This window comes from Canis lupus, chromosome 4, assembly GCF_003254725.2.
Source record: "Canis lupus dingo isolate Sandy chromosome 4, ASM325472v2, whole genome shotgun sequence".
Lineage (NCBI taxonomy): Eukaryota > Metazoa > Chordata > Mammalia > Carnivora > Canidae > Canis > Canis lupus.
Window position 1 is genome coordinate 2,976,275 of NC_064246.1, and position 19,154 is coordinate 2,995,428.

General features: G+C 39.1%; 1 protein-coding gene across 1 annotated transcript in view; it reads right to left on the reverse strand.

Annotated features, from left to right (window-relative positions):
- Positions 1–19,154, reverse strand: part of RYR2 (ryanodine receptor 2) — a 727,453-nt gene that overhangs the window by 536,599 nt on the left and 171,700 nt on the right. The gene's annotated exons all lie outside the window — the stretch shown is intronic.

Consider the following 19,154-nt stretch of genomic DNA (forward strand, 5'->3'; position numbering starts at 1 on the left):
AATCTCCATGTTAGCACTCTCACACACGGGTTTAATCATCAGAATTACCGAGTAACTGCCTGACATCAAGTATCATCAAAAAGAGCAAAGGTTCCAACAGCAGGCACACACACACTGATCCAAAACCAGCACAGGAACAGGTCAATAACAGAACATCTGCAATCAAATAGACCCAAAAAACCATCTCCATTCATCCACACTTGGCCACTCCTCCACATTTGAAATGACACTCGGTTGCTTAAAAACATTCAGAGAGATGATTTGCCAGTTCAGTCTTGTGAAATCCACACTGGTTTCCAACTAACTAAGCAAGTTATACAAGGGAAGAGACGATAAGTAAGAGGACTCTGTGTAGACAGCATGAAGATTGCAAAAAGCATAGACTTGAGAATCAGCAATAGCTGGATTGCCATTCCAGCTCTGCCATCCACAGGTTAGAAGACCCTAGACAAGTACTGAATCTCTAAGATGATAAGATAAATGAGTCACACAGGAACTGACATGCAAAGGACGCTAAACAGACAATAAATAGGAGCTAACACTGTCAAAAATATTTCAATGGAACAAATTCTAAGTAGCAACTGCCTAAAAAGTCTAACCACCTGTATTTTGACATTCCAAATGCAAAGAAACAGGACACTTCACAAAGAAGTGAAAGAACAAATATATACACTGACCTATTTAATCAGAATTGGAGAGGAAAGAGACAAGCAAGTATATCCTAAAAGACCCTCTTCATGGAAGAACAGAGGAGGGATAATGAGACGTGATTAAAAATTCAAAAGGAAAAAAGTCTTTTGGATTAACCCAAAGAATATGCTGTATCAAATGGAAAAGTACAGCTCCAATTTGCATTTAAAACCTTTATAATCCTATGTATTTGCTTTATTTCCTGTATAGTGCAGCAACACCTAATAGCTGGCTTAGAGTACCAGTCACAGGCGAAGTTCAATCTTTTAATAATCACCTCCCAACTATTCCTCCAGGTGCTCATTAATTTCCAGTGAACATTCGATTGTTATATTTAAAAAGTCATCTGCTAAAAAAAAGCATTATTTTCATATAATAAGTATATCTGAATATTAATTCATGCTCAGCATGGCTATAACAAAAATAATGCAGTGTGTTGTTGCTTATATAATCGGCAAAATCAAAGATATATTTTGTCTTCCAAATACGCAGTATAATAACAAAGAACTGATTTGTGCTGATGTGCTCAATGCCTTACCAAGTCCCCACAGTCTTTTACTATCTTGTCTCACTCACCCTCTGGAACTAAGTCTAGCATGGAAACTGTACTCTTGGGTAAAATGGGCTCCTCTGGATGTTGGAGACCATCTAAATACCATTTAGTAAATAATTACTTTAATGGACTCATTAAAGACAGTTTGAGAATGAGAAGAAGAGAAAATAGAAAGGTACAGGACAGACAAGAATAATAGGAAGTCCCAAAAGAAGAGGAGGTACATCATATTTACCAAGTAGTATAGTGTATGTCAGCCCTGCCATTAACTGATTTATTCTTCACAGCATCTCATGACATAAAGATGATCCACATTTATATAGATGAGGACAATGAGGCTCAAGGCAACTTGTTGATCATAGAGAGGGCTGATCATACATATTTTAGGAACTGATCGATCAACCTACTTTATCTGAACCTAAAAATCCTCAGCCCCAGACTGCTTCTAGAGGCTCAACTGATTTTTTTAACTATATTTGTTATCTAGAAAAGTACCTCTCAATCTTTAACATGCATCCTTTCACCTGTGGGTATTGCTGAAATGCAGATTCTGGTTCTGTTGCACTTGGGCACGCTGATTCTACATTTCAAACCAGTGGATCTGAGGAACTAGAATCCCAAATGGGTCCCAGAAAGGGTATGGATCCCAGAAGACATGTGAGCAGTCTCTTAAAAGAGCTTGGACGTCATCAATAACAGCTGAATATTAAAATAAGTTCAAATATTTTGGACAGAACCAGAAATGAGCTCACATGTGGAGATGCTCATTAATATGTGGTCCATACCAACCACATTACGGAAGGAAGCCAGTATAAATAATATACTGAGCTACCAAGACTATGAAACTAACTCACTTGTACAAAGTTTCCTTTTAATCTAGAGCCTTCACCCTGGCCATGAAGCAACATTAAGCTCAAGAGAGCTCTGCCACACCACCAAGGAAGGAGGCTATAACTGCAACATTCATGATTCAACTGTGAATGATAGAACTTGGCATGACATGAGGCTTTTTCTAGTTTACCTGGGAGCTGTTCTTATTTTATATTTCAGTAAGCAGAGGGTTCCATTCTGGCAAAGTAAAATATACTGAGCATTGATGGACGAAACACCAATTCATAAATACCTGCCAGTTCCCTTTAATTAACCGATCATTCATCTCGAAGCATAATTTTTCTCAGCACCACTGTGGTTTCAGAGTCTACTGACAATGCATTCGAGAAGTCTCGATAAGTAGTTTTTTAAATTTATTTTAACCTATGTGCAGTAAATCTGGCTTTTGTCAGCATACACATGTGTGTATAAGGATATGGGTATACACACCCATACATGAAGTTTCTTCTCTATTCTAAGAGCTAAGACTAATAAGCACAGCCTCATACTGATGGGAATCCAGAGACTTAACACTGTTAAGGTAACAGGATAATAAGGCTGTAGTTAAAGGCTATCTCTTGGGTTTTAAGGCTTTTGAGTTAGCCTTTGCCACCTGGCCTGGGGTCCAGGCTCCTAACTCTCATTTCCAGTCTTCACATTTTAATTGCATGTACCATTGGTGTGCCAGGATGCCAAAATGCACACAATGGCCATCACTTTTCCCACCTTAGCCCATAAAAACTAAAATCAGCCTTAAATACTTACCTTTTCGTATTCCTTGTTTTGACTCCCCATGTCTTATGTCTAGTGCCTAGGGCAACAAATTTTGATTCAACTCACAAGAAATCCTATTCCATAACCAAAATGCTACAAAAGTACATTCTGCCTCCATTCTTTTCACTTTTTTTTTTAATTTAAAAGTCCATTAATTAACTGTGAATGACCAGATTAATAAGATACTAGTATCTTGCTGTTCCTGGAATCACTTGAACTTACACCACTGCCCATTTTATGTAAAACAAATTGGAAGAAATAAAAAAATACTAGTCTTTTTTTTCCTTTTACAAATTTTGAACAAAATAATAAATTGTAAAAGATAAATATTCTAGGAGAAACTTTGTGAACTTCATGAAGATAAACAGCGCTTAAAGTGAGAGTGATATCCAGCTTACAATCACCAAGTCCTAAGGATTCTATTCCAAATCCAGCAATTTAAAACCCATCAATTCCTCACCACACCAACTACCATCATCTCTTGGTTATTATCTTCAAAAACCCACTAAATAGTTTTCTGCACTGCAAACTCTCTTCCAATGGTGCTTCACCTTCACCTGACTGAAATGTTTCCTGGCTTAAAATCTTTTAATGACTTCCCATTGCTCTAAGGAAAAAGACCTAAATACTCCTTTAGTCTACAAAGCCCCACATAGAAGAGCACCAACCCAGTATTTCCTGCAACCAATCTTCCTTCATTCCTGTGTTCCTACAGGAGTTTGCACATGCTACTAAGCTCTTTATCCTCCCCTCTAGTAAGACATATTCATCATTGAAATCCTAACTTAGGCATCCATTCCTGAGTTATTCCTGAGCCTTCCCTGACCCACCAGGCTGCATCAGTCCCTTTGTTTTGTGCTTCTTTACCACTATAGTCCTTCAGTTTACATAAATGAATGCATAATGACATTATTAAATTACAGTGTCTAACATTGCACTGGGCAAATATACTCGATAAATGATTATCTTAATCCACTTTATGATTGCTCATAAATATGTGTTGCCACGCTGACAAACGGAGTTGCTCTTTAGAACTGCCAAAGTAAGACCCTACCTTTCCAATTAAAGTTAGCGTTATACAATCCCATTAAGTGATTTTCTGGTTATATTCAGCCAGGAAATAGGACAGTATTTGAGGAAAAATTGCTGATCCTATTATATTTGTGACAAATTTTAATATATTGTAAGTATCTGTAGCATCAATATAAAACCCAGTGGGATTGCTTTGGGGGAAAAGGCAGTAAGTCTCTCATTTCCCCAGAAACATAATAGAACTTTGATAACAAACATACTGTCCTCTTGAAAAGTCAAGAAATATTCTTCATAACTCGGGTCATTAAAAATTCCCTCGAATCACATCAGATACTTTTCTTAGATGGTTACAATGTTTGTCTTTTGAAATGTTTATGCAGATCTAAACCTTCTATAACTTGTTTTCTCTCTTAGTTGTCTTTTTTTTTTTAAGATTTTATTTATTTATTCAAGAGAGACAGAGTATGTGTGTGAGAGAGAGTAAGAGAGCATGAGCGGAGTGGGGGGCAGAGGGAGATGGAGAAGCAGACTCTCTGCTGAGCAGGGAGCCCGACGTGGGGCTTGATCCCAGGACCCTCAGATCATGACGTGAGCCCAAGGCAGACACAACATGGGAAATAATTATCAAATGACATCAATGGTTCCTTTCAGACATTCATTTATCATTTAATAAATATTTACTGAGTATATAATACATAATAGGATACGTCCTAAGCACTTAAGATAAATCACCATATAAATCAGAGATCCCTGAACTCATTAGGCCTATGTTCTGGTAGGGGAAGAGGGACAAGAAACAAAGCACAATATTTTTGTAAATTACGTTAAAGGCAAAAAGTTCTATGGGAAAAAAAAGAACAATATAAGGAGGATCAGGAATGCTGGTGGGTGGGGGGCAGGTGGTGAGTTTGAAATTAAGAATAGAATTATCAGATCTCATTGAAGGGATGACTTTTGAGCAAAGACTTAAAGCCGGGAAGAAGAACATACACTGCAGGTTGAGGGATGGCCAATGAAAGTGCCCAAGGCAGGAGAGCATCCATCATGTTCAAGGAAACAGAGGATGCCCTGACGTCAGAGAGAGGATGGTGGGCAGCAATGGGAGAGGCCAGATCATGAAAGGCCTTGAGTCTAGGGTCAGATCTTTGGCTTCTATTGAGGGAATAGGATGTTATACTAAATCCACACTGCAGGGAGGCAAGGAGGAAGCAGTGACCTAAAGCAGGTTACTTCTAGCCAATTCTAGATATGCACTGGATTCATTGAGTGCCTCCTATATTCCAGGAACAGTGGCAAATTGTCACAAGTTCATTTCCTCTGATGTCATCATCATAATCGTATTTCGCTTTTCTGGCAATTTGCCAAATAAAAATGTTATCTCTACTATTTGTTTTTCTTACAGCAAATACGTGGTGATCAGAATAAATGAATTAAGACAACTGAAAAAAAGAGGCCCATATTTTTGGTCTTGCACTGAGTTTATATTCATTTATTTAAACAATAGACTGTCCTCAGTTTGCACATTAGAATAATCATAAAAATGACTGTGTAAAGCAATCTTTAGCAAAATTGTTTAAAATTGTTTCATGACCTTAAAAAAATTTTGTCCAAACATTAAAAACTCTATCAGTTATAAAAGTAAATCTACTAGCAAAGAATTAGTCTTAAAATACACAAAAATACTATAACCAGGAACTATATATATATTTTTTTGGCCAGAATGACTGGCCAAAAGAATGAAAAAGGATTGGTAAGAATGGAGTAGATTTCTGTTTCTAAATTTGTAGAGAAATATTAACTTACCTGGCATTTATGCAAAGTTCATTTAAATTTTAATTTTGAATAAAAAAGCAATATAAAAAAATAAAAAATAAAAATTTCATTAAAAAAAGCACCAAGAAATGAAAAAAAAAAAAAAGTAAAAGATTTAGTCCCCTATAGTCTGAAACATTAAAAACATTGAGAATTAGGGCAGCCCCAGTGGCCCAGCACTTTAGCGCCTGCCTTCAGCCCAGGGCGTGATCCTGGAGACGTGGGATAGAGTCCCACATTGGGCTCCCTGCGTGGAGCCTGCTCTCCCTCTGCCTGTGTCTCTGCCTCTCTCTCTCTCTCTGTCATGAATAAATAAATAAAATCTTTTTTAAAAAATGAGAATTAAGGTGTTTTTGTTCTTTGTAAAACACTTATCAAGAGCAGTCTGAATGGGGCTTTCCTTAAGCTTCTCATTATGTAACTTGCCTTATGGAAGGAGCACCTCCCTCCATGTCTTGGCAATTGTCGTATTCCTGCATTTGGATAATTCTCCAGCATTTTCAGAGTTTTTTTAATGTGATTTTTCTTAGCCAGCGTGACCTCCTTTGGGACATCTCCATCCTCTTTTTCAAAACCATGTTCCTCATTTATGCAGATAAAGTCGCCTTCACTGGGTCCCTCTGGCTGCACATCTACAGTTTCTCAAGTGGCAACTGTGACCACACTCCCACACACAAACACTGCTTCCATGACTCCACTTATATTCAATCAGAATTTCATTTCCAGCATCCCTACTTTTTGTTTCTTTACTGCACTTTCCTTTTTGTTAGCTAATTCCCACTTACCCATGTGTTTGTGAAATGCCCCAAGCCTCAAACACACGTAGACAAGCAGGTAACTGATACAACCACACAGGTGTGTCTATGTGGAACATGAAGAACAGAGACGCAGTGACCAATCACCAGAGACTTTGAAAGTAGTGTTGTGATTGGTCACTGATCATGATGAACATCTGCTAGGTATCTGATGGTGATTCATAAACTAAAGAGCTAGAAGTGAAATCTGTGCTTTATGTAGTTACTCACAGTTAATATATTATGAAAAATGAAATTTGAACCATTATGTTCAGGGTACTCGTGCCATTTAACCAAACTGTGCCAACTGAAATTGTGCCTAATCATAAGCATGCAAAGCACAGATCACCTGTTTATTGAGAACCTATTACAGACACCACAATTTGTTGTGGGTTTTTTTTTTGTATATTTTTTAAATGGAGTTCGATTTGCCAACATATAGCATAACACCCAGTGCTCATCCCGTCAAGTGCCCCCCTCAGTGCCCGTCACCCAGTCACCCCAACCCCAAGCCCACCTCCCTTTCCACCACCCCTTGTTCGTTTCCCAGAGTTAGGATTCTCTCATGTTCTGTCACCCTCACTGATATTTCCCACTCATTTTCTCTCCTTTCCCCTTTATCCCCTTTCACTATTTTTTATATTCCCCAAATGAATGAGACCATATAATGCTTGTCCTTCTCCAACTGACTTACTTCACTCAGCATAATACTCTCCAATTCTATCCATGTTGAAGCAAATGGTGGGTATTTGTCGTTTCTAATGGCTAGTAATATCCCAATGGAAAAACAGACCACATCTTCTTTATCCATTCAACTTTTGATGGACACTGACGCTCCTTCCACAGTTTGCCTATAGTGGACATTGCTGCTATAAACAATGGGGTGCAGGTGTCCTGCTGCTTCACTGCTTCTGTATCTTTGAGGTAAATCTCCAGCAGTGCAATTGCTGGGTCATAGGATAGTTCTATTTTTATGCTTTGAGGAACCTCCACACAGTTTTCCAGAGTGGCTATACCAGTTCACATTCCCACCAACAGTGCAAGAAGGCTCCCCTTTCTCCACATCCTCTCCAACATTGGTTATTTCCTGCCTTGTTAATTTTCCCCATTCTCACTGGGGTGAGGTGGTATCTCATTGTGGTTTTGATTTGTGTTTCCCTGATGGCAAGTGATGCGGAACATTTTCTCATGTGCTTTTTGGCCATGTCTATGTCTTCCTCTGTGAAATTTCTATTCATGTCTTTTGTCCACTTCATGATTGGGTTGTTTCCATGCTGTTGAGTTTAATAAGTTCTTTATAGATCTTGGATATTAGCCCTTCATCTGATAGGTCATTTGCAAATATCTTTTCCCATTCTGTAGGTTGTCTTTTAGTTTTGTTGACTGTTTCTTTGCTGTGCAGAGCTTTTTTTCTTGATTAAGTCCCAATAATTCATTTTCGCTTTTGTTTCTCTTGCCTTTGTAGATGTATCTTGCAAGAAGTTGCTGTGGCCAAGTTCAGAAAGGGTGTTGCCTGTGTTCTCCTCTAGGATTTTGATGGATTCTTGTCTCACGTTTAGATCTTTCATCCATTTTGAGTTTATCTTTGTGTATGTGTAACAGAATGGTCTAGTTTCATTCTCCTGTACATGGCTGGCCAATTTTCCCAGCACCATTTATTGAAGAGACTGTCCTTTTTCCAGTGGATATTCTCTCCTGCTTTGTCGAATATTAGTTGACCATGGAGTTGAGGGCCCATTTCTGGGTTCTGAGACACCGCAATTTGAACATAATATACTATCAAGGTAGAAGTGGCAGGATTTGCTGACAAATTACATGAAAAAAAAATCCAGAAAGCTACTATTGTAGAAATTGTAGTTGTACACTGGACAAAAATAAAATGGTCACACTACAGAGAAAATTTGTAAATAAAATAAATGCAGAAGAGCCTTCAGCCACAGATTTATCCTTTATGACCACCCAGAAGCTCAGACAGGGGGATGCCCTCTGACTATATTCTTGGTAAAAGAGCCTTCAGTCATCATCAGCCCTAAAAAAATACATTTTTAAATTTACACTAGTATAAAAACATTAAGAATGTCATTTCTGCATAAAGCCTTTAATGCATATATGCTGTCCCTAGATAACATCAGAGACTTCATAGTGGAGAGAAAGCCTATAAATTCAGTGAATATGGAAGAGCCCTCAGCCAGAACACATACCTATACAGATACCAGAGAGTCCATATAGGGGGAAAGAGTGTATGATATAAGGATTATGGGGAAGATACCAGCCAGAAGGCTAAACTTTATTCACATTAAGAAATTCATATGATAGAGAAACTCTATGCCCTTAATCAGTATGGAAAGGCCTTCATTGATAAATAAAAACAGGAGCAAATCTGCATTAAAGGGAAGGCCCATCTCTGTGATCCCTGTAGAGAGGCTTTAAGGTGAGCTTCAGCCCTCGTGTGTTTAAGAAAACTACAGAAAGTCATAATCTTTAAGCAAGAAGGCAAGGTAATGTTTAGCAGGAGATATAACTGCCTTGGAAAATGCCAGGTAATGACTGCTACAAAAACACAGCAGTGAAGAGAGCATCCAAAATCCTCTACTCCCAGAGCAACACCTGTAAGGCATGTGTGGATTCAAAATGCACAACACAATCTCAGTGTTAGGAATGAAGAGCTATCTTCACTGATCACTCATTCCTTAATCAACATTAAAGAGGAGACATTTAGCAAGTCAAGTCTGCAGCTGTAGCTCACTACATAAAACCCATACTGGAAAGACACTCTATGAAGAACCCAATTCTATCAACAATTATCAAATGACCTATTACTGAAAAGATGTAAGATAAAGACACAATGCTGTGAGACATGTTGAGTACAGAATTTAGTGACAAAAAATAACATAATAATATTAATTAAATAATAATAATTTAAAGCATGCTCCTCAACAAATTTGTACTTGTGAATATGAATGTTGTAAAACTTGTTGAAAATGTAGTATGTTGCTATTTATCTTGCCATAACCATGAAAATACGCTGAGTGAGAATAGACCATTCTCTTTCCATTAATAACCCTTCCCTGCTGATCAGTTAGGTGGCTCCTGACATTTATGCAGCACTAAACATAATCATAAATCTTAGGTTAATCAGAAAATAACTCAGTGCAACTAAAAATGTAGAATAAAAAATAATGTACCTTTATTATAGAACTGTTAAAGTATGTAATAACATAAGAATGAATAGAAACCTAAAAATCTAATTTAAAAAAAAAATAAAATTGGATTCCTTTATCCTATCATACATAGAAAAAATAATTCTAAGAATTAAAGATCTGGGGTGCCCAGGTGGCTCAAGTTGGTTAAGCATCTGCCTTCAGCTCAGGTCATAATCTCAGGTCCTGGGATTGAGCTCAGTTTTAGGCTCTGCCCTCATCAGGGAGCCTGCTTTTCCCTCTCCCTCTATTCCTTCCCCAGCTTGCATGCTCTCCCTTTCTCTCTCTTAAATAAATTAAAGTTAAAAAAATAATTAAAGATTTAAATTGTGAAAAAAAGAAAAAAAGATTTAAAGATTTAAATTGTGAAGACAAACTTTTAGACTTTTAGAAGAAAATACAGATGAATATCGGTGTAAGTTTATATAATAAGAGGATTTCTCAAGCAAGACACAAAGAAGACAAAAGAAATTGAAAAATTTAACATTACTAAAATTAAGAACCTCTATTCAACAAAAGCCACTATAAGGTAAAAAAAACCATAAACTATGAGAATGTATTTGAAATTCATACTAGAAACAAATATACATACACATAAAGGATTTGTAAAAGTCATTGAGGAAAAAAATTGAAAAGTAGGCAAAAAGCATGAATAGCATTTCAGCTATTCAACAAATGGTGAACTATAAGAAAAGAGGCTGTATCTTACTAGTAATCAGAGAAGTACAAACAGGGAAATAAAATCCATTTTATACTCTCCAGACTGCCAAAGGAAAAAAAAAAAAGTCTGACAACACCAAGGGGTTTGGCATGAATGTAGAAAAATGAAAACTCTTATACATGTCTGATGGGAGAATAAATTGTTAAAAACCATTTTAGGAAACAAATTGGCATAAAGGTTGAAAATGCATGCCTTGCTGGGGCACCTGGGTGGCTCAGTAGGTTAAGCATCTGCCTTGAGCTCCAATCAGGATCCCAGGGTCCTGGGACCGAGTCCCATACTGGGCTCCTTGCCTGGCAGGGAGTCTGCTTCTCCCTCTCCCTCTGCCTGCCACTCTCCTTGCTTGTGCTCTGTCAAACAAATAAAATTGAAAAAAAGAAAAAGAAAGAAAGAAGAAAGAAAGAAAGAAAGAAAGAAAGAAAGAAAGAAGGAAGGAAGGAAGGAAGGAAGGAAGGAAGGAAGGAAGGAAGGAAGGAAGGAAGAAAGAAAGAAAGAAAGAAAGAAAGAAAGAAAGAAAGAAAGAAAGAAAGAAAATACATGCCTTGCAACCTGGCAATTCTGAAAGAAAGAAAGAAAGAAAATACATGCCTTGCAACCTGGCAATTCTGTTCCTAAATAAATTCCCCAGAGAAAAATCTTGCTTATTTGTATGAGAAAGCACATCTGATAATGTTCAGCACCAAAATGAGAAATGGTGCTAGCCATCACATTCAAGAGAAGAGGCAAGAAGAGTGCCAGAATCAGCAGCAAGATGGGAAACCAAAGAACTGGTGGGGGTGAGCACTTCAGAACAGAGGCCCCGGAACAGTCAGGGAGTGCTGGAAGAACGCTTATGGTGCCTATCACGGGAGTTGGAAGCAGACCTGACAGTCCCAAGGGGCCAAGCTGAGCTGGGCAACAGTAAAATGGTCACAAGTCTTGGAAAAAGAGAACAACCATGACATCGAAGTCTAGAAGGACCCCTGATGCCACAAGTGACTAGTTCGGGACTCCGGCCCAAGAGACACATGCTTTGCAATGCAACTAAAGGCAGTGAAGCCAAGGTAAAGACTCCTCGTCTCTCTCACACACACAGAACGAGCCCAGTGAAGCATGGGAAGCACCCATGAAGCAACACTACAGAAGCCTGGGGAAAAATCTATTCTCCTGAGTAACATTTATATTTCCACGGATAGGTAATATCTTTACTTGCAAGGAAAGGATCCCGTTTGCACGACAGTGTGACTGCTCAGTCCTCAGCTCCTCACCAGTAAATGACCTGACTATACTTCCAGGTCCTTTCCAGCACTCCCATTTTATGGTTCTGTGGAAAAGACAAAAGGAGAAAGGAGAATTCTTCTGTGGTGGAAATTCACAGCGATTACATGTACCTTTCACACTTTTACTGTATGAACTATCTCTAGCTTCCTCTCGTTTTTGTTTCTGTTTTGTTTTGGGTACAAAGGATATCTCAGCAGCATCCTTAACTATTCATGTTGTGTATGTGGTCTTATACAAGATGGAAGCACTTTTTCTTAAAGCTCTTACCAATACTGAGGTAACCTGTGGTAACCTGTGGCTCGGTGCTGAGGACTATCAAGCCGAAGCACACACACAAAATGGCACATGGGAGCTGACGAGCTGCGAGGGTAGCGGTAGCGCATGCCTGGGCAATGGTAGCTGAAGGGGAGCGGGACAGAAACACCCAAATATCGGAGACAATCAAGACACAAGACCTCTTCTCGATGTCCAGGTCACAAGTGGCAGCCCTCCTAATAAAAAGCACACAGCAGAATGTCTCCCCTGAATATATAAACATTTCCTCGATGTCTGTCTAATTCCCATTTTGGTAGAAATAAACACTCCCTTCAGAGAGGAACTTTACCTTTTTCACCTTGATACACTACATCGGGAAATCCATCACCGGGGAGTGAATTCAGTGCACCCCTAAGCTATAAGGAAACCCTCTGCCTTCTCCAGGAGCTGCACAGTTATAACCAGCAGAGCTAGAGTCCGACCCTGCGGTGCCCACAGGCCGGCGGCAAGCTTCAGTGACATCAAGTTTTAGCTCCCTACCAACCAAGACTTAGCAACAATAGAAGCTGGAATCATCTACAGAGGTCCTGAATGCCTTTCTTAAATACTGCGGAAACCAACAGGAATGTCAAACAGGGTACAGATGAGCCTTTATCTCACAAATAGTTACAAATAATGATCACATTTTAATAGGTCTACGTTTTTCTTGGAAGTTAGCATATCCAAAATGTAAATCTTCCTAAAATCCTCCCCAATTTTGCCATCCCCCAGTGTTTTTTATGTCCATAAGCAGCAGTCAATCAATGTAACTAAAACCAGACACCTAGGGGCACCTGGGTGCCTCAGTTGGTGCAGTGTCTGCCTTCGGCTCAAGTCATGATTTCAGGGTCCTGGGATAGAGCCCTGTATCAGGCTGCCTGCTCGGTGGGGAGTCTGCTTCTCACTCTTACTCTCTCTGTGCTCTCCACCTCCTTCTCTCTAATAAATAAAATCTTTAAAAAAGATAAAATAGGGATCCCTGGGTGGCGCAGCAGTTTGGCGTCTGCCTTTGACCCATGGCGTGATCCTGGAGACCCGGGATCGAATCCCACATCAGGCTCCCAGTGCATGGAGCCTGCTTCTCCCTCTGCCTGTGTCTCTGTCTCTCTCTCTCTGTGACTATCATAAATAAATAAAAATTAAAATAAAAAAATTAGGGACTTTGACTAAATTAGTGACTACCTTTAAAAAAAAAAAAAAAAGATAAAATAAAACTAGACACCTTGGGGCACCTGGGTGACTCAGTCAATTAAGTGTCTGACTCTTAATTTCGGCTCAGTTATGATCTCAGGGTCCTGGGATTGAGCCCTGTGCAGGGCTCCACCACTGAGCTTGGGATTTTTCTCTCACTCTTTTTCCCTCTGGCCCTCTCCTAGCTCATGCTCTCTCTCTCAAAATAAATCAAATCTGAAGAAAGAGAGAGAGGAGGAGGAGGAGGAGGAGGAGGAGGAAAAGGGGAAGAATAAGCAGTAGCAGAAGCAGCAGAAGCAGAAAGGGAAGCAGAAGAAGAAGAAACCTATCTTCCTGCTACCAACTCTTGTGATCCTTTCACCTGCTCTCCCACCACCCCAGGCCTCATGTAAGTCAACTCATTCTCATGGTCTACCAGGCCCCATATGCTCTATTTTCTCCACCTCTACAACTGTCTCTCATGTCTATTCCCACGTTGCTCATTACAGTCTAGCCATACATGTCTCCTATCTATTCCTCAAATGTGGAAAGTCCTTTTCTGCTTTGTTTTTCCCTTCACATAAATGTTCTTCCTCTGGATCTTTGCAAAGCCTGCCCCTTCCCATTATGGGAGGTCTTCCAGACCTCTCTGTTGCTTACCCTCCTACCCCAGCCTCATGACTCTCACTCCTTTATAACATGGATTATGCTCTGCAATCGTCTTCTTTAACTGTTTTCTTGCTCCCCTAAAATTACGTACACACCCTGAAGGGAGAGCTTTTGCCTACCATGGTTATATTGATCCTTAGTGCCCGGCACACAGTAGGTATTCATAAAGGTTATCTTAAGAATAAAAGAACGAACAGATTCTTTCTATGCCTTTAAAAGGGAAAGAAACTGCCATTTATTATTTGCTGGAGCCCCCACCTCCCTCAGGGTAGCTAAGGCCAGTAAGTACCTCTGTCCCAGATACTATGCATTTCCTCGATGACAAATCAAGGGAAGTCAAATGTCAGTGCTACTTAGCAACTTCTACTCATCACAGAGCACCTGGCCCAGAACACAGTCAATGGATAAATAAATGAAGAGCTCTAGGAGTTAAGTACTATTATTATGCTTAGGAGTTCAGATAGGTGCTATTACTATAGCTACTTTACGGGATGATAAGGAAAAAGCATCCTGACAGTAAACTGTTTGCTTATGGTTATTCAGCTGCGGTGGGGTGAATGGGACTGAAATGTGGGTTCACCTGACTCTAAAGAGCCTATCCTCAAACCTCTGCATTATCTAAATCTACATGTACAGACATAAAATCATTGCACCAAGAGTCTGGCTGGGAAAATTAAGCCACCTACCCAGGAACTGAACCTAATCCTCCAATTTCCTTTTATCGAATACGTTTGATGATGTGGCTACAGGTGAAGTGAACAAAAGGTACCATATGCAGATTGAATTGTGTTAAAATCAAGTGAGGGGCGTTTGGGGTGGCACAGTCATTTGAGTGTCTGACCCATAGTTTCCGCTCAGGTCATGATCTCAGTGTCATGAGATCAAGCCCCACATTGGGCTCTATGCTTAGCATGAAATCTCCTTGAGATTCTCTCTCCCTCTGCTCTTCCCTTCACTCTCTCTCTCTCGCTCCCTCTCTCTCTTCCCGTCTCTAAAATAAAATAAATCTTTTTTAAAAAAATCAAGTGAAAAACATACTGAAAGTAACAAGCAAATTAGTTTGAATGGAGGAGTAGCAGGAAGTGGTGAGATGAGAAAAGAAGGTTGAATGCATCATTAATAAGTAATTAAAATCTAGTCAATACTCAGAAGTTAGACTAAGGACAGTCTAAAGTAATGCTGCTCAATAGATTTTTAAGAAAGGGCAGAAAAAAAAAAAAGCAAAGTACAGACAGATGGACAGAAAAGGAAAATGGATCTTTTTAACTTCCACATCTGAGATAGGAGAATACTAGTTGAAAACTTTTTTGGTGCTATTGTAGAAAGAATTAATATGTTGACATTTGCCATATCCTGCTTTCCTAGGTTTCCACACTACCTAAGCCCAGGAGCAGGAGTGAGAAATAGGAGCAGTGGCAAAATAGGATGAGGGAAGGTCACAGGTACCATCTGCCCCAGGGGCAGACAAGAAGGTGGTATTCTCTGTAGGGAGATTCAAAGCTGTAATAAAACCCAACAAAAGCTGCCTGCTTTTTACCATCACTATACACAGGCAATTCTCAACAGTTAGGGAATATGCTCCTTCCCTGCCTGGTTGGACTGCTCCCTCCACTACAGCCCCTCCTCCCACAGGGAAGGTCATCGAATACTAGAGTTCCTGAATTACTAAAGATACACACACACACACACACACACACACACACAATCTACTAAACAGCACAACTAGAATACCTCACCAATAATTTGTGGACACAAGTATGATCCTGTAATTGACCAGATCCCAACTAGAGAAGAAGTGAGGTATGTCAGGATTGATTCACCCATAAGACCACATGAAAAATCCATTCCAGGATCCTGATACCACATTCCCCATTTGTTTTTTGGTGAAATTGTATTTCAAAGAGGGGACAAAACATTGAAACTACCCTCACAAATATCACCTAGAAAACTAAGGAGTTTCTCAGAAACCATGGGGTAAAAGAAATTTCTTTGTTCCTGTTCTAAATCTTTGAAAATAAGTTTCTGAAATACTTTCATGGCTGTGATATAACAAAAAATGGAGTTAAAAAAAAAAGATAAAGGGAATTAGCCTAAAATGTCTTGGATAATATGTGAGGTCATATATGTAGAATTGTAAGAGTGGAAACAGCTTATAAAAATTAAGCATTTAACTTGATCCCAATCATAAGAAAATGGACTTGCAAGTAAAAAAATCAGATCCAGAAAGACAACATATTTCAGATATTCTCAGTGTCTGTTCATGCCAGACAGAGATTGAGTTTGACAGATACATTCACCCACAGTAACATCAACAGAAATCTATCTGTTTCTCTTTTCCACTTAGAAAATATCATGCATAAAATCGAAGCCTATGTTCCCAGCTCTGAAATGATCTGAAACTCCTACTTGGCCCTAAGAATTGCCACATATAGAAAATTCCGGTTAAAATGCATCTTAATATATGTGCCGAGTATAAGAATGTTATTCTGACTCTCTCACACCTATATGTGGAACACAACCAAAAAAACAGCTATTAAAGAAAATGAGTGTTCCTATTCGCACATAAGGCATTAAATCGAACACAGAGACAAGCAGAGTAATTTAGCACTCAATAACGTCTCCCTGTCACCTGGCTGATGATCAAGCATAAAGTATTAAGAGACCAAGGAGAGCACCAGATGGGCTGACCCCTTAGGATTCATTCTGCAATTATACCAGAGTATTACCTACTGTACAAACCATTTATGAGATATTATGCTTCTATGAAAAATTAAGTATATTTAGACATACTACTCTGAAATATTTAGTATATGCAGAGCAGATGAGACCCATATATAAGTATAAATATAGGTACATATCATGCATAATATATTGGTTGAGGTTGCATGCATACTTTAAAACGTTAGAAGTCCACCTCCTCCTCTCTGAAGAATGGCAGAGGCCACGGTGAGCAAGTGGTACAGATTCTCAAAGATCCATACCAGACTCCCATGTATAAACCACATTAAAATCCTGAAGAGAAAAATCAATATGTAAAAATTACCCCAACATTAAGGAAGAATACCAAAAAGATTACATTTTAAGTAAGGATACTGAAAAGATGGAGAATCTTAGGTGCAATTCTCAAAATCTGAATCTACATATCCATAATATATAGATATATAGATATATTGATTCAAGATAAGGCAATTTCAGACATTATGGTTTCTTGTACACACACATATTCTCTCTCTCCCCGCCACCACCACTCCCTCCCTTTTTAGGTGTTACATACACAATTCTATGAGCTCCAGTAAGTGTATTTTTCTTATATTGCATAAGACAAGGACTAATTTTTAAAACTGATCAAAAAAATATGTAACAGCAGTCTGGACAGATACATGGTATATATACCACCTATAAAGAAAATAAATACCACACTTTTCAGCAAAAACATGGCACATGGAAAAATATGATTCACAGAAATTATTTTAATCTTGCTTCTGGAATATGTTTTGATATGTATCTCCCCACTTACATGTTTATACAAGGGCTTATCACACAAAATGTATAGATACTACATTTCTCCATAGATTTCTAGATTTGCTTTTGGAAAGTAGTGAAATATTAGTTTACAGTTTCAGCCTCCAGTTTATTCCTGTAACTCACAAACCTATTAAATTTTGTCCTTGCTAATTATAAATCTAAGTCTTTAATAAAAATGGAGATTACCATCAAGTGTACCAGGTGCCAAAACCTCTCTATTTTCATAGGCTTCTGATAATTTACTCACTTCCCTTGCACTCAGTGAGTATCTCAGCTGAGGGCTTTTCTCTGACCTGGAAATGAATCAAGGAACCAGCAAATTACACCTGGGCATGAAACTCTTCTGATAAGACTTGCGTACATTTTTGCTGTAGAGGTGAGCACAAGCAAAGTAGCAAATTTCAGTTCTATGTGGTTTTTACTCAGCCTATACAAATATTACTAAATCAGCTAAAGGTTAATGTGTATATGAAGCAAATTCATGACTTTACATTTTAGGACTAGATTTTGGAAAGCCTGGTATTGAATTCACAAATGCCAGTTTACGAGGGATCAAACATAATGGATAGCAAAAAAATGCCACCCAGATAAAGTGAGACACACAAATGCCTGTTCCAGAAACCTTGTGGTTGCATGAAAAAAGCTCAATCAGAAACCAGAATGGGAAGCCCCTGTCAGCCCTTCCTGGCTACAGAACCCCAGGCAATTCATGAACACTTTATCCTCAGTGGTTTTCATCTATTAGGGGGAAATAATAACATTACCTAATAGTAAATGATAATAAGTTGTTCAAAATACATTAACTTATAATAATAAATAATATAAGTGGAAAAAGCAGGATTTCTAGACTAAATTCGGAATTTGAATGTCAGCTACCTAGCTCTTTTTATGAGTCACTGTGATTTTCAGTATTTTCATCTATGAAGTGAACACCTACTTTAGAGGGTCACTGCGAGAGATTAAGTTGATCAAAAACATATTTACCAACTACTCAGGATAGGGTGCTCAGAATATAAAAGATTATTCACTGTTGCTTCATTGTTCCTATATTCGTAAGGGTTAAATTCACTCACTCAGGACCTACCAGCATCAACAAGATGGAACAAGTTCCCGCACCCACGGAGCTCACTCTCAGGGAAGAGAGAAAAAAATCAACAAATAATTGGTTATGAAACTGAACACCCAACAGTGGTAAGAGCTGACAACACAGGGACAGTGTAGAGGACGTACACTCTGAGTGACGAAGAGGGGTTATATTGCAGGCTGGTCAGAAGCAGCCTCTCGGATAAGAGGACACTGAACCAAGATCACATGAAATTGTGAATGAGCACATGGAATATTACAGGCAGAGCTTCCAGGGCAGCAAACACAGCAATCCTGCAATGGGGAAGGGTTTGGTGAGCTCCAGAAGGAGCAAGGGGGCTGGCGGATCCAGAGAAGGGAACAAAGAGAGAGCCCTGGCAGGGCTGGATCCTTGCAGGCCTTGGGAAGGGTTTCAGAGTTTAGTCCAAAAAGGACTAGAAATGTAGAGGACTGTGAGGGAGAGTAACAGGACTCATTTCACTTTAAAGGAGTCATTCTGGCCTCCGTGTTGGGAGCAGCAATACTAGTTGAGAGGTTATTACCGCAGCTAAAGCAGAGGATGGTGGTGGCTTCTGGGGTGAGGGGTGGGGGTGTTGCCCATAGAAGTGATGGGAAGTGGCCACAATCTGAATGTAATTTAAAATATGAGGTGCCTGCGTGGCTCAGCTGGTTAAGCCTCTGACTCTTGTCTTTCTTGGAAATTTTAT